The sequence below is a fragment of the Saccopteryx bilineata genome, chromosome 7, assembly GCF_036850765.1.
Source record: "Saccopteryx bilineata isolate mSacBil1 chromosome 7, mSacBil1_pri_phased_curated, whole genome shotgun sequence".
In the NCBI taxonomy this organism is placed as follows: Eukaryota; Metazoa; Chordata; class Mammalia; order Chiroptera; family Emballonuridae; genus Saccopteryx; species Saccopteryx bilineata.
The window spans coordinates 113,014,362-113,029,398 of NC_089496.1; the positions used below are offsets into that span (position 1 = coordinate 113,014,362).

Below are 15,037 nucleotides of genomic sequence, written 5' to 3' on the forward strand. Positions count from 1 at the left end.
CTGGTCTTGGCAGGGCCCATCCTGATCAGTCTCTGTGGAAATGAGACCCCTCACGCCCCCAGCACACCTCGCCCACTCCTGAGGGGACTTAAAGGCCATCTAGTCTCTCGGGACCTTCACTGACCCCCACTTCCACCAGCAGTTTCCAAACCCAGCTGCACAACAGCATCACCCGTGAGCTCAGTCAAGTGACAGATCCCAGGTCCCACTCCAGACCTGCGGACTCTCAGGGACGGGAACGAGAACACAGCATTGGAAACACGGTGCCCAGTGATTCAGGAAACTGCACCATGATTATGCATCATAATCAGTCTTTCTGAGTCTCACTCCTTCAGCCTAACGCTGCTTTCCTTGATGGGAAAAAAAAAAGAAAAGCCTCCCAAAGTCTCCTAGCATGTGACACGTCACTCAGGAGTGACAGGGGCACACCCAGGACACAAGCCTGCGGTGAAATCTGGTGTGAGAAATGCAGAGGTCACAGAGCACAGAGCAGCAGTGTTGGTGGGTCAGATGATGATGACTCCCTGAGGACTTCCATCGGGAACAGTGCCCGTGCCGGGGTCTGAGTGTGACAACATCCCGGTGACGTGGGCAGATGTCCACTTCAGTCTGCTGGCAGCGTGGGGGAGGCCTGAGATGGGGAGGGCCCTGGACCATCTCTTCTGCGCCTCTTCCCATGGCCAGGCCTGTGCAGTCTCCGGGCTGAGAAACCGGACCCATGTCAAGCATACAGTATGATGATGTGCTCATCGCCCTGCTGACCCATTTATTCCTCTGTGGTTCAAGGACTGTCCTCAGATCTGTTACTGTGGTGGTCAGGACTGGCGGCACAGGGACACTGCCTCCCTTGGATGTGCAGGTTCCAGCCACCGGCTCAATGCTGCCCCCCGCTGTCCAAGACGCAGAAACCAGAAAGTGCCCCGCAACAGGACGCTATGTGTGCAAGAATGTGGATGGCCATTTTATTCATAATAGAGCCAAACTGGAGAGAGCTTATGTGGCCCTCCATGGAAGAATGGAGAAACGAACTGGAAAGCTCATATAACACAATCATATCTGCAGTAAATCAGAGTAAACTACTGATACACGTAATAGTGTGGAAGGCTTACCCCACAGAGCACGCTGTTTGAGTCTATTAAATGAATTCCCAGGCTGAACAAATCTATGGTGAGAAATACCAGGAGAAATGGTTGGCGTGGGAGTGCGAGGCTCGACTGACTGGGAGGGGACGACCAGGCACTCCGGGGAGGTGGTTGTCTTCCATGTCCTGATGGGGGTTTGGCTTACACAGACAAGCCCCAGTCAGTGAACGGCAGGGCTTGCTGACTGGTACACTAAGATCTGAGCCTTTCTCGGACTCCTAACTTTATCTCCCACCACACCCCCACCCCCAGGAAAGAAGCTAGAAAATTATGGAGCTCCAGGGAGTGATAAGCATATTGCAGTGCTGGGGGTGGGGGTGGGGGGGAGTGTGTCTTCTCTGCAACTGACTTTGAAACACATCAAAAGTAAAATGGATTGAGGGGTGGACGGAGGGATACAGAGACAGTCCAGAAAGTGGACATGTGTGTGTACACGTACAACTCTTTCAACTTTCTTACATGTTTGGAAATTCTCATAATAAAATGGGTAAAAGGAGGGAAAGAAAACTCAGTTTCTTTTAAGTATTGAACCTTGGTTTAGAAGGAGAGAAGGGAAGGTTATCTCCTCTGCACATGTGCTGGTAAGATGTTGTGAGTGGCTGCACTGTAAGAGTGCAAGCCAGCCTGGGCTTTCCTGGGGACACAGAAGTAGGGGTGGGGCTTGCACAGTCCAAGCAGAAGTGTGAGGGGGAGTCTGCCACATGGATGGTGCTTGGGGAGCCAATGGCTTTTCCCAGACAAGGCTTGTCTTTTGCTGGAGACACTGACTTGTTTGCTCGTTGGTTTGCTCGGGACTTCATCTGTTTCAGTCCCTTCTCAGTACACATTTTTGGGCATCCACGATTTACTAGGCACCCGGCGAACTGAGGTCCAGTTTTGGCAAAGGGTAGGATTCTAATGTGAATGAAACATAGACCCTGGAGAAACTGTGGTCTAGTAGGAGTAGGTCATGTGAGACTGCAATGCCGGTAGGTAGAGTTATGCAGTGTTAACATACCACATATAAAGTGCATACACATTGTTACAGCGTTTACATGTGTAAAGTACAAACTTTGTTACTATGTATATACAGTGTATTACGTGCATACATGTTGCTACAGTGCTTATATACAATGTATAAAGTACATACTTTGTTGCTGTTGTTTAGATACTGTGTATAAAGTGCACACACTTTGTTACAGTGATACAGTGAGGCAAAGTGCCCTGGGAACCAGCATGGAGAACTGAGCTATTGGATACAAGTGGATTGGGAGGCACAGGCTGGGCAGTCCTCCAGGCAGACGTAGGCATATACGTAGGTAGGCGCAGTGCGTAGTCTGCGCTTTATGGATGTTTTCAGTGACTTGAGTGAAAGGCACATATGTGTGTAGAACACGGGAAGACAGTTGTCTTGCTTAGCTCAGATGGGTATAACAAACGGTCATAGACTGGGCGCTTAAACAACACTATTTCCATCAAATCTGGAGGCTGAAAGTCCAGTTGGGTCCAAGTGGGGGCCCTCTAGAGATGATTTGGATTAGAGAGAGGAGGCGTGCAGGTCACATACAAACACTACCGCTCCATAGAAGGAGCTGAGTGTCTGAGAGTTCGCTCTCCTGGGGGGTCCAGGAGCCAGCCCCCTGTGGGTGCTAAGGAATGTTGTGCCTTAAATGACGACAGTTTTACACTTACTAAGATTCCCCAAATGCATATTAATACTCTACTGCATTTGCTTTCTCCCTCTTTCTCTGCATGTACATTGGTGCATGTGTGTATATACTGTATACATTTTTTTCTGGACCCCTCCAGAGTAACTTGTAAGCATGAAGTCTTTTTTTTTTTTTTTAAATACTTTAGTGTATATCTCCTCAAAGCAAAATCATGCTCTTACATAACCTCACGATGACCATCACCATCAGGAAATAAACACCAAAATAAGGTGATGGGCCAGCAAACCTTCCCCACTGTCCTCCTAACGGGTTTTTTCGTGTGTGTGTGTGTGTGTGTGTGTGTGTGTGTTTTCCAAGTTAGAAGGTGGGAGGCAGAGAGACAGACTCCCACATTTGCCTGACCAGGATCCACCCAGCATGCCCACCAGGGGGCGATGCTCTGCCCAGCTGGGCCGTTGCTCCATTACAACCGGAGCCATTCTAGCGCCTGAGGCGGAGGCCATGGAGCCTGTGTGCCCTGGCCGGGAATCGAACCTGGGACCTCCACACGCCGGGCCGACACTCTACCGCTGAGCCAACTGGCCAGGGCCTCATAACGGTTTTGATGGGGAAAGGAAACCCGAGACTGCACGCTGCTTCGCTGTCTCTCACCCCCTTTAATCTAAGGAGGCTCCTCAAACTTGGCTTCTCATGACCTGGATGTTTTCGTTCATACAGCACAGCGGTGATTTTGTAGAAATGTCCCTGAATGTGGGTTCGTCAGATGTTTGCTCATGATTACATGCAGGTACAAATTTGGGCGGGGATACTACAGAAACTGTTTTTCTCCGGTGTCATACTTTGAGGTCTGCGGTGCTGATCTGCCCCAGCAACTTCCACTGCGGGGGTAACGGCTGCCTGCCGGGTTTCCCCCCTGTAAACACACCACTTCCATTTGTTATTCATAAGTATCTTGGGAGGAGATGCGGCGAGACTCCTCATATAGCCTACACATGCCGTGTGTCCTCAAACACACTCACTAACTCTTCCTTCAGCTGTTGGCTAAGTCGGCCTTCAGCACCTCAGCCCACGCTCCATCCCTGCACCTGTGTGTTTGGTTCTACGGGGTGTTTCCTGAAACCAGTGACTGACCAATGGGAAGGTTCGACTGCTCTGTTGGTATTGGCTGGAAAAGGATGGATAGCATCCCAGGTGGCCTGCTCAAACTGGCTGGATGGACAGTGGGGAAGGGAGGTCCCCCCAGTGGCCACATGGGAGCAGTAGTGTGTGTCCACTCACTCAGAAGGAGGATGGACTGAGACCTTGGTCAAAACAAATGATCAGAAACTTCAAAGGCATGGGTTTGCAGGGTTGGGGATCAGAGGTCAGGGTGGTGGGGGGGAGTATGGGGATGGACAGACCTTTGGGAATGGGCCCAGTTGTGAAAACGTTGTTTTCCTGTGTGCACACTCACAACATGCTCCGGCTGACAGGAGGCCTCGATCGTCCAGGGTTGTAGGTGCCGAGGCTGCAGGGGTCGCCAGCCGCCTTCTTTAGCCATCCTGGCCTTGGCACAAAAACCTTACAGCAGTGGTATGTGGCCGCGTGGGTGCACGTTACCTGTGGGTTTAACAGCACGGACCTCCCTGACCAAGGCTCACCTGGCTACTGCTGCTGCTGAGTCTATCAACAGCTGAGACCAACCCGGGCCACCGTGTGGCACCACAGCCTGGGGACCGGCCAGTCACCTGAGAGCACACTGAGCCCACTGGACATCACTGGAGTGGACGCTCATCCTAGACCTAAAGCGTCCCTGTCCACCAGGCCACCCCAAGGAGCCCCTCAGAGCCTCACTGAGCACCAGCTCCGTCAGGTCACACTCACCCACCCTCTGCGACCTCCAGCAGGGAAACCCAAGGAGGAGGCTGACAGCCTGGGACTTGCATGTCTGTCCTGCGTCCACCCCTGAAGGGCAGGGAAGGCGAGGATGGCCTGTGTAAAGGGTAAAGGTTCCCCAGGGTGCAAAGTGGGGAGAACAGCCCTGCAAGGCTGTTCCTGTGCCATCACACACCATCTTACCCAGCAGTCACAGGTGTTCCTGTGGCCCGAAGGCACGAGCGGGCACACGGGGTGACAGTGGTGGAGGCGCCCCTCACTCTCACGCGGAAGGATACACTTGTGGGACTCTTTGCTCTCTGTGCCTGGAACGTAGGGACCTGCTGGTCGGGAAGTCTTGGTGTCCAGGGAAGGAATGCATCCCACGCGGGAACATTTCCCCCTGTGTACAGGTTTTCATAAGACCACATTCACCCTGCCTTTGTGCCGCGGGTTATTAACTTGCTTATCTAACTTCCCCTACGACACTCAGCAGTGGGCGTGGGCTGCTCCCCACTTCACGGGTGAAGGCCCAGACCTGCAGGGCCCGGACCCAGCCGGAGGCCGCGGCTCGCAGGCGGGGTCGAGCCTCTGATTGGGGACCGGCCCGTGATGAGTGACTTGCTCCACCGGAGTTTGCGGAATTGCTTCCCTCTCACCGGGGCGGTGGACGGCGGCACTCGGAGATGGGAGGTCAAGAGTTAATGGTGGAAACACACACGTGCCACTCCGCCGGGCTGCTCGCTTCACGGATGCTGACACCCGGCGAAAAGCCGTGGGCGCGCGCCTCTCGCCTCCCGGGAACAGGAAGGCACCCCGGCCCTGCGTGCGGGTCAGTGCGGGGACCGCGCGGCGCCTTCCTCTGCCCCGCCCTCCGCACACTGCGCAGCGGCCGGGGTGCTCGCCAGCAGCCGCGCTCTCGGGTTCTCGCCGACTGCGAACCCGCTCCAGGGAACGAACACGGTGAGCAGAAGAGGAAGAGGTGGGGCTGGGGTGTCGCGGAGCGCGCAGCCGGGCGGCCGGGAGTGGCGGGGGAGGGCCTGGGTTTGGGGCGCCCACCCGCCGTCACGCGCGCCCCCCGCCCGCCACTGCAATGGCCGAGCGGACCGTCGGACGCCGCCCCCCGCCCGCCCGCGGGGAGCCTCGGTGAGCAGCCGCCGGCCGCCCGGGTCTCCGGTCCCCCGTCCCCGGCCCCCGGTCCCCGCGCGCCGCCGCAGTCAGGCCGGGCCTCCGCGTATCCCACGCCTGGCACCGTGCGCGCCGAGGCTCCGGGGCTCTGCGTAGCGGGATGGCCTGGAGGTGCCCCAGGGGTGGTCTGAGGTGGCCCCGGGGTATCCCGGAGGCGGCGGGGTGACCTCCTGCCTACCGGGGCGGCCGGGGTGGGGGTCAGTCTGACTCTCCAGGCCCCCACGGCCCCCTCTGGCTCGCGCTCCTCTCCCGGGAACGCCTGCGGGGACGCGGGCGCACCGGCCTGGCCCGGGGACGCGGCCCCAGTGGCGCAGGTGCTCGTGCTCGGGAGGCCACGGACTCCGGTGTTTCCGTGTCGCCGGCTCAGCCGCCCTGAAAGGAGCGGCCTCTGCGAGGATTTTATTTTTATATGTTAGTATCCAGTTTTGTAATCTCACGTGCTCGGGTTTCCGGGGCGGCAGAGTTGCTGTCGGACGCCGCCCCCCTTTGGGAGCCGCCGAAGTCGGGTTTGGTCGGGGTCAGGAGTCAGAGAAGGGCGCCGGCCACACAGCTTCCCAAGCGCTGGCAGGAAACACCCGCCGCCAGAGCCTTTGACCTCGCCGGGGGGGCGGGGGGGGGGGGCAGTGGGGATTTTAGCAATTCCTCCCCGCCCAGCTTGTGGATTCTGGCCCCACGTCCCTTTCCTGCAGTGCTGGGGCCTGGCAGGGTCTTGCTGCCTCTGCTTGTTGTCTGCATGTCTAAGAACAGGGTGGGGCCAGGCGCATCCAGGTTCTGTCCTGAGGGCAGTAGGACCTCGGAAATGCCCCTTTGCCTAAGCTCAGCCCTTTGAGGACCCGCTGGGGGGCCTTGGGGAAGGTGGCTCAGAGGGAACAGGCCCTGTGTCTGTGGGGGCTTAGGATGAAACTCACAGGACACCCCTCCACCCCCACCCCCACCCCCCTGGCGTTTTTTCTGAGTGCTGAGCTGTGCTCATGAATTAAAGCCACACTTTGGCAAGGACCTGGGATGTTTTCTCCCCACAGGGATGGCGAGTACGCAGAGCCCGGAGAACCTGCCTGTGAGGTTCACTCGAGAGGCAGAACTTCCCTCTTAGAAGTGTCCAGGGTTTGTCAACAGAACACATGAGGCGGGTGATAGTGGCTCTCAGCAGGAAGCACGTGGCCCAGAACAGGTCATCTTTGGCTTATGTGCCCGGGGACCCAGCACCCATGGGGCTGCCTGGGGTGGGGGCTGCTCTGTCTGTAAGGGGACCCAGCACCCATGGGTGGGGGCTGCTCTGTCTGTAAGGGGACCCAGCACCCATGGGTGGGGGCTGCTCTGTCTGTAAGGAGACCCAGCACCCATGGGGCTGCCTGGGGTGGGGGCTGCTCTGTCTGTAAGGAGACCCAGCACCCATGGGGCTGCCTGGATTGGAGGCTGCTCTGTCTGTAAGGAGACCCAGCACCCATGGGTGGGGGCTGCTCTGTCTGTAAGGGGACCCAGCACCCATGGGTGGGGGCTGCTCTGTCTGTAAGGAGCCTTAGCAGCAACTGACTTGGAGTTCTGGCCACTAACTGGGAAGAGGGAGTAAACAGCCCACCTCTCGCTCCTGACCTGTACACCTCCACTTTTTCCCAAAAAGAATATGGTTGGAAAAAAATAATTTTTGTGCAAGGGCGTTTCAGTGGGGGGGGGGGGGGCTGGTGAAGATAAAATTTTAATTCCAAGTGGGATTTCCAGGCAAATGCTGCATCCTGTGCACATCTATTGTTTCAGGACTTTGTGCTGAGACATGACTGGCATTCATCATCCCTACGGATGCCACCTGCTGAGAACCAGGTTCAGGAAGGGAGACAGGCAGCAGATGGGTGGCCGTGGTTGGTGTAGTTCAGACGCCCAGCGCCACAGGCTGAACCCTACGGCTGTCCTCTCACAGGCTTGACGGGCGCCCCAGACACCATGTGCAGCATCTGCCTTTCCTGGTGGCAGTTGGTGGCATCATGGTCAGCAAGTTCCAGGGTCCCATTCACTACAAGTTGGCTTTCATGATATTGGAAAAGTCTAGGAGATGGTGAGCCATGCAAAACAATAAAGTTATTATTTAAAAAGAGAAAAGAGAGAAAGAGGGAAGAGTGATGATAAAAAGAAAAAAAGTCACCAGTTTCACGGCACCTGCTCTGTGCTATTTTAACACCTGTGTTAAGGTATGTGGGTATCGCCGAGAGGGGAGGACAGGAGACCCCAGCGAGACCTGGGGATGCCCGCAAGGAGCCTTGAGCTCGGGTGGAGACGATGCCACCTCTGGGAACCAGGCTCAGGCCACATCCTCAAAGAGCCCGACAGGGAGGAAATGACACCATCAGAGAGAGAACTGTCTTGCAGTGAGGAGCCTGAGACAAGGGGGAAGAGCCTTGTTCAAGTCAAAAAGTCACAGGACTCCTCTCAGTGGTCATTCAAGGACTCAGTGGGCCTCCCCTGGGCCTGGATCTCACATTGGGCCTGCGTCTGCAGCTCTGTCCTGTCCCTCAGCTCCAAACACCGTCCTCCCAGAGGAGTGGCCCAGGCCACCCCTCCACACTCCCAGCTTCCTGGAGAAGGCCTCTTAGGTCAGCATCACCTCTGTGCACTCCGGGGAGGTGACCCCTACTCCCTCCCTGGTGCTGGGCTGCATCCAGCAAAGGTGACCAGCCGGTTGAGCACTGAGTCTGTCTTCTCGTCTCTGGTTTGATGGTTCCTCACGTCGGCCATCATGATATTAGAAGTGATTCACCCAAAGGGTCCCTCACATCAGCGTCACAGGGCTGGTCCTGCAAACGGGCCTTCCTCGCTGCAAGCTTTATGATTGTTTCTTTTCTTTCTCTTTTAATGTTTATTGACTTGAGAGAGAAAGAGAGGGAGAAAGAGGCAGGAACATCGATCTGCTCCTGACTGTGCCCCGACCGGGGATAAAACTGGCCATCTCTGAGCTTCAGGATGATGCTCTAACCAACTGAGCAATCCAGCCTGGGCTCTTTTTATTATTTTATTTTATTTGATTGATTGATTTTTAAAGAAGCGGGAGGAGCGAGAAGTATCAACTCATAGTTGCTTCACTTTCATTGTTCATTGGTTGCTTGTCATATGTGCCTTGACCAGCAAGCCCAGGGTTTTGAACCGGTGACCTCAGCATTTCCAGGTCAATGCTCCATCCACTGCGCCACCACAGGCCAGGCTAGGATGGTTTATTTCTTAGTTTACTCCATACCGTGGCTGCTCGTTTGGTCCTGCTGCTGTTCAAGGTGCGTAGGCTTTTGGTTTCTGTCTCCCTCATCTGCGTTTTGTAACACAAAGCCTTTGTGCAGCACCTTTGTATCCCTGTAAACAGGGATTCTGCTGGCTTGCAGTTTCAAACCCGGGCTTTTCTAGGTTGGGGTCCCTGGTGCAAAATCACAGACAGCCCAGATCACTGTGGTAGCATGGGGCCCGATGTGGCTGCCCCCAAAGCACGTCTTCCCGGGAGAAGCCACAGCCACAAGGTCTTGATGAGGTCTGGGGCTCTCGTGCTGACTGTGAGGAGGAAGCGTGTCAGTCACTGTCCTTGAACGTGGACATGGTTTTTTCCTCTGAGACCTTGGGTTCCTGTGCCCTGCACCAGGGAGGGGTGCATTTCCTTCTGTCTGTCAGCTGGGGCACCCGGTTGGGACCCACTTTAAACCCAGCTCCCCGCGGTTTTTTGTCCACTCCCCACAGGGGTGCAGACTGATGTCGGAGGTCCTGCCAGAGGTTAGGGGCTCGTTAGCAGATATGGGAGCAGATGAGGTGTCTGCAGGTGGGCTCTGCATACGTCTAGACCGGAGCCACCACTGGACAGCCCAACAAATGGACCGATCACTGCAGGGCTGACGCTGAAAGCTAGATCACGAGTCAGAAAGAGCAGGGTTGGCCCGTGATGGAGATTCAGGTGGGGTCACCACCTGGTTGCACTGGGAGGCATGGTCGGTCAGTGAGCTGAAGTCCGGAATAGAATTGGGAGGGGCAGCACCACGGACAGCTCCCAGAGGCTGCTCTGCGGGCCGGGGTGGTGCGGGAGGACAGTAGCTGGCCTCTCTGGGTGCACCCGGAGGCGCTGACCTCTCTGGAGGCTCATTAGGGGCAGATTTCTGAGGAGTTCTGAGCCTATTGTGTTCATTTCATTTCTCCAGGAGCCCGATTCCGAGAGCCGGACTCTTAACTAGGAGGTTGACAGAAATTTCTCTCTTTCATGAGAGTGGCTCATTAGTGGCAAAAATGGACCCCACAGCGTCATGCTGAGTGACACTGTGTTCCGCTTGGGCCGCTGATGTAGCTTGTGGGAGATTGTTTTGAGAACAACCCTCAGAGCAAATGGTTTCAGACACGACAGGAATCAGTTAAAGTTCAATGTCTTTCTTTCTGTCAATGTTTGGGAGGAAATTAAAGCAAAGCCGGCTTTGCCCAAAAGCCTGGAAGGGACAGTGAAATCAGATTAGGAGGGAGGGCATGGCTGCCCACAGGCTGACCCACTGCGGGCTGGGGCAGGTGTCCATCAGCCCACCCCGGCACCATGGGAAATGCCAGGAGCCACAGTTTTAATTAATACCTGATCTCACATCACTTTTTTTTTTAAATCTTTAAGTTCAATGTGAACTTGGTCAGTGAGAGTCTTGCTGAGCCCTCGTCCCCTGTCCCGGCAGGGTCTGCAGCCCACTGTGGTCCCACTGAGTCATCTGACCGCTGGGGAAGGGACCCCATCATTGGCCTTCTCCCCTTGGCTCTCCCCCGCCTCCCCTCAAGTCTTGTTCAAATATCTGCTGGTAGAGCTGTCACCGCCTCTGTCCCATTCACTGTCCACTGTGCACGCACATAATCCAAACCTGAGTTTGCAGGTATGTGCCGTCCACGCCGGTGCACTGGGGACCAGCAGTGCCCATGGCTCTCGGTCCTTGGCCAGCATTGCTGGGTGTGGTCAGCTAGTGCCTGTCTTCCCAAAGGTCTGGCTGGAGAGTTGAGAAGTCCGAGTACTGTGTGGTCTTGTCCTGCTGGGTGGTGGGGTCAGGGCTTCTCACCTCCCCTCTGAACCCAGGTCCCTCCTGTGAAGAATGGGGCCGCTGCCTGACTGGGCGGTGGCGCAGTGGATAGAGCGTCGGACTGGGATGCGGAAGACCCAGGTTCGAGACCCTGAGGTCGCCAGCTTGAGCGCGGGCTCATCTGGTTTGAGCAAGGCTCACCAGCTTGGACCCAAGGTCGCTGGCTAGAGCAAGGGGTTACTTGGTCTGCTGAAGGCCCAGGGTCAAGGCACATATGAGAAAGCAATCAATGAACAATTAAAGTGTTGCAACGCACAATGAAAAACTAATGATTGATGCTTCTCATCTCTCCGTTCCTGTCTGTCTATCCCTCTCTCTGACTCTATTAAAAAAAAAAAAAAAAACGGGGCCGCTGTGAGCTTCCCAGCTGGGGCTGTGAGGCAGGGCCCACCTGCAGGTGGTGACCGAGCAGGTGACCTCCAATACCCCTGCCCTCGCCGTGGCCACCTGTGACTCGTTTAATCCTGGCTGTGAACACTGCCTCCTCCCCTGCTGTGTGTGTAGAGAAACACAATGTCTGCTCCCCTGACCTTCGCCAGGCGGGTCCCCGAAAAGTAAACTCTCACAATCTGAAAGGGGCTGACCCAGGGGGTCGATGGCACTTTGGGAGCATCTGGGGACACTCAGTCCTCCCAACCTGGAGCCATGCACAGGGCTCACGTAGATCCTAGCGCACCTCCCAGGCTCTCCTCCGGGCACATGCGGGGACCCGGCCGGGCTGTGGCTGCCGGCACTCTGTCTCCGTGCTGATGGACGGCCGGTGGGATGTTGAAAGCACAGACGCTGTTCCTTAAAAGCAGAGATGAAACCCCAAATGAGATTCTGCTGGCTGCCATCCCCCGTGACCTGTCTGGACTCAGCGTGCCTCTCTCTGAGGGCATGGATCTCGGAGGGCTCAACGGCGGCTGAGACTCGGCTGACGTGAGAGCCGGTGCCATGCCGCCGAGGCCGGTCATGCCGATGCCAACTCAGGAGCAGATGTTTGGATGATGGCCCTGCACCAGAGTTCTCTGGTGACTGAAAACTCCCTGACTTGGGGAAAACCCCTCTGTGCTGAGTGACGCCTCACGTGTCTGACCTGGGCCTCGCCCCAGCAGCTGGTGGCCTCACCGGGCAGGCGGGCTCCACAGCCCCTGTGCGGTCAGAGGCTGCACTGTGTGTCGGGGGGGCAGACCCCGGGGGCCCAGGGTGTCACAGTGCAGGTGGGTGCAGGCTTGGGGCTCCTGGAGGCTCCTCCGTGGGAAGAGACCTTGGTGAGTCGTCAGGGATGTGGCAGGAGGGGCCACGGGACTGCTGGACGGAAGGCCCCCAGGCAGGTCCGCTGTCCAGTGACCTATTCTGCATCTATGAGGGGATTGTCTCTGTGTAACTCAGACTGTGTTGGTCGATCAGAGGTCTCCTCAGGGTCTCGATGTCAGGCTGGCGTGTGGCTGTCCCTCCGTGGCAGAGGGTCCTCTTGGATTTGGGACCTAACACTATGCGTTTGTAGCAAGAAGCTGAAGTCTTTAGGGGAATCGTCTGCTGGTGCCTCGTGCTGGCCAGTCTGCACCGCCTGGCACAGGTGTTTGTGGCGGGGGGTGGCCAGAGCATTGGCCACAGGCCCACCAGCATTGCCTTCAAGCGCGTGGGCAGCGGTGGGTCTGCGGCTGCGGCCGGCACTGGGGCAGAGAGCGGGAGGGTCCACGCAGTCTGGGGACCTCAGCCGTGTCTCCACCCCTGGGGAAAAGCAAACCCCGTCCTGCTCCTGGCTGTCAGGGCGATGGGAGCGCAGGGCTGTCTCAGTGGTGACGCACCAGGGGCCCCGGGTTCGCAGGAAGAGGCCGTACCCAGCTCAGCAGGGCCAGTGCGCTCGGTGAAGGTGACAGTGCACAGGACCCTGCTCGGTGACCTGGCTGGCCTTTCCTGGGGGTGAACTGGGGGGGGGGGCGGGGGCAGGCCCACTGCCCTGTCCTCTGAGGGTCTGATGGTGTGTCCACTCCTGTCGTGACTGATGCCTCGCTGCATGTGTCAGGCCCGAGTGAGACCAGGCGCAGCGAAGTGGTGCCTGACCCCTGACAACCGCTGTGCACCCTGTCCTGCTTTTTGTCCCCTCACAGGCACTTGTCTTGCCCTCTCCCCACGCAGCAGGCGGGTGGGGACACTGGACGGGGACAAGGGTCACTGTGTCCTGTGTTTTTAACCCCCATGAAAGGGACGTTATCTCCCTCGCAGCCTGGGACAACCACCCACCTCGCTCTGCGCGGATGAATGCGGCGTATTCTCTGCTGTGGCCTTGGGTTAAATGTGCTCATCAGCACCGGGCACAATGGCACTGTGTTCTTTCTCCCTGCACACTGGGGTGCAGGATGCAGGGGGCTCGAGGAACATCTCCCGGACTGGAGAACCACCCGGCCAGGTGGGCGTCCTGCTGAACGCTGAGCTCACGCACCTGCACGTCCAAGCCCAGCTGCCCCACGCTGTTCTCTCGTGGCCAACCGCAGGCCTAACTCAGGTGTCTCCGGGCAGCTGTCCCTGAGTGTGCTTTGTCTTCTGCAGACGCTGTGCTCTGACCATGTAAGGGCAGCGCAGGAGAGGGTGTGTCCAGTGGGCGGGGCCCTATGGCTGCGTGGGCTGCGGGTGGGGAAGGACTTGGGAAGGATGCTGGGTGCAAGGCTAAGCATTTGTTCATGCCTGCGGGTGGAAATGCAAAACGGGGCGGAGGAGTTGGCTTCTGAGGTTGATGTTAACAGGGGCTCTAGAACGCGCCCAGGTGGGAGCACAAGTGTGCTGGGTCCCAGGTGCGCGACGTGAGGGACCTCGAGAGGGAGAGGGGCAGTGAGGCAGGTGTCAGCCGAAGGCTCTGCGTCCCCGAGGGGCTCCCTGCATGCTCGGGCGGCAGGCAGGCGCACAGAGGCGGGCAGGGACGCTGCTTCCTCCCCTCCCATGTGTTCCTGTGTCACCGGGGCTTTAATATGGATGTGTGTACGCAAAGCCCAGTGACATCGGTTACACAAGGCGGCGGGCAGGGGACACGGTGTTGCTGGGAAATCGTCTAATCTTGATGGGAGGGGCTGTTGACCCTAAAGGCCGCTCATGGCCTCGGTGTGTCCACAGAGGAGCGCCTGGTAGTGGGGGTGGGGGGTGGGCTCTGCTGCTCTGAAGTCACAGGCTGGCGTCTCTGATGTCCTGGGACTCATCCACCGTCCCCAGACTTTAACTCACTCGTGGAAGAGAGATGTCACATGGTGACATCCAAGCTTCTGGGCGGCAACAGTTCTCTCTCGTCTGATCCTGAGCAGGTGTTCGCGCACAGGCGAGAGGGTTTCTGTGCTGTGAGCATTCCAGCTGCAGGGCCCGCGGTTCTACAGTCCTCTTTGCTCTGCTCACCTCTTGTGCAGGCGAATGGAGACTCCGTTCCCCTGCAGGTCCCCAGTGCTGCCGGAACCCCGTGGGAGAGCATGGACAGGCCTCCTGTCCTCACGGCGAAGTGTTGTGGGTGGTATCCACTCTGCCCACCAGGAGACGTTGTCCTCAAGTGGAGGCGTGCGCATTTGAAGTCTTCGCTATGAGCGGAGATTTGATAAATGGCAACAACTGTTCACAACCTTTTTTTTTTTTGCATTTTTCTGAAGCTGGAAACAGGGAGAGACAGTCAAACAGACTCCCGCATGCGCCCTACCGGGATCCACCCGGCACGCCCACCAGGGGCGACGCTCTGCCCACCAGGGGGCGATGCTCTGCCCATCCTGGGCGTCGCCATGTTGCGACCCTCCTGGGTGTCGCCATGTTGCGACCAGAGCCACTCTAGCGCCTGGGGCAGAGGCCACAGAGCCATCCCCAGCGCCCGGGCCATCTTTGCTCCAATGGAGCCTTGGCTGCGGGAGGGGAAGAGAGAGACAGAGAGGAAGGCGTGGCGGAGGGGTGGAGAAGCAAATGGGCGCTTCTCCCATGTGCCCTGGCCGGGAATCAAACCCGGGTCCTCCGCACGCTAGGCCGACGCTCTACCGCTGAGCCAACCGGCCAGGGCACTGTTCACAACCTTTAAAAAAAAAAAATATCGACCTGGAAATGCTGAGGTCGCCGGTTCAAAACCCTGGGCTTGCCTGGTCAAGGCACATATGGGAGTTGATGCTTCCTGCTCCTCCCCACTTCTCTCTCTCTG

The 15,037-nt window shown here is 57.4% G+C and overlaps 1 protein-coding gene across 1 annotated transcript in view; it reads left to right on the forward strand.

Annotated features, from left to right (window-relative positions):
- The first annotated feature begins 5,449 nt into the window (after positions 1 to 5,449).
- Positions 5,450 to 15,037, forward strand: part of JAKMIP3 (Janus kinase and microtubule interacting protein 3) — a 50,536-nt gene continuing 40,948 nt past the window's right edge. The window contains exon 1 of the mRNA XM_066239642.1: positions 5,450 to 5,627. The gene's annotated coding sequence lies outside the window, so the exon portion shown is untranslated. The remainder of the gene's footprint in view (positions 5,628 to 15,037) is intronic.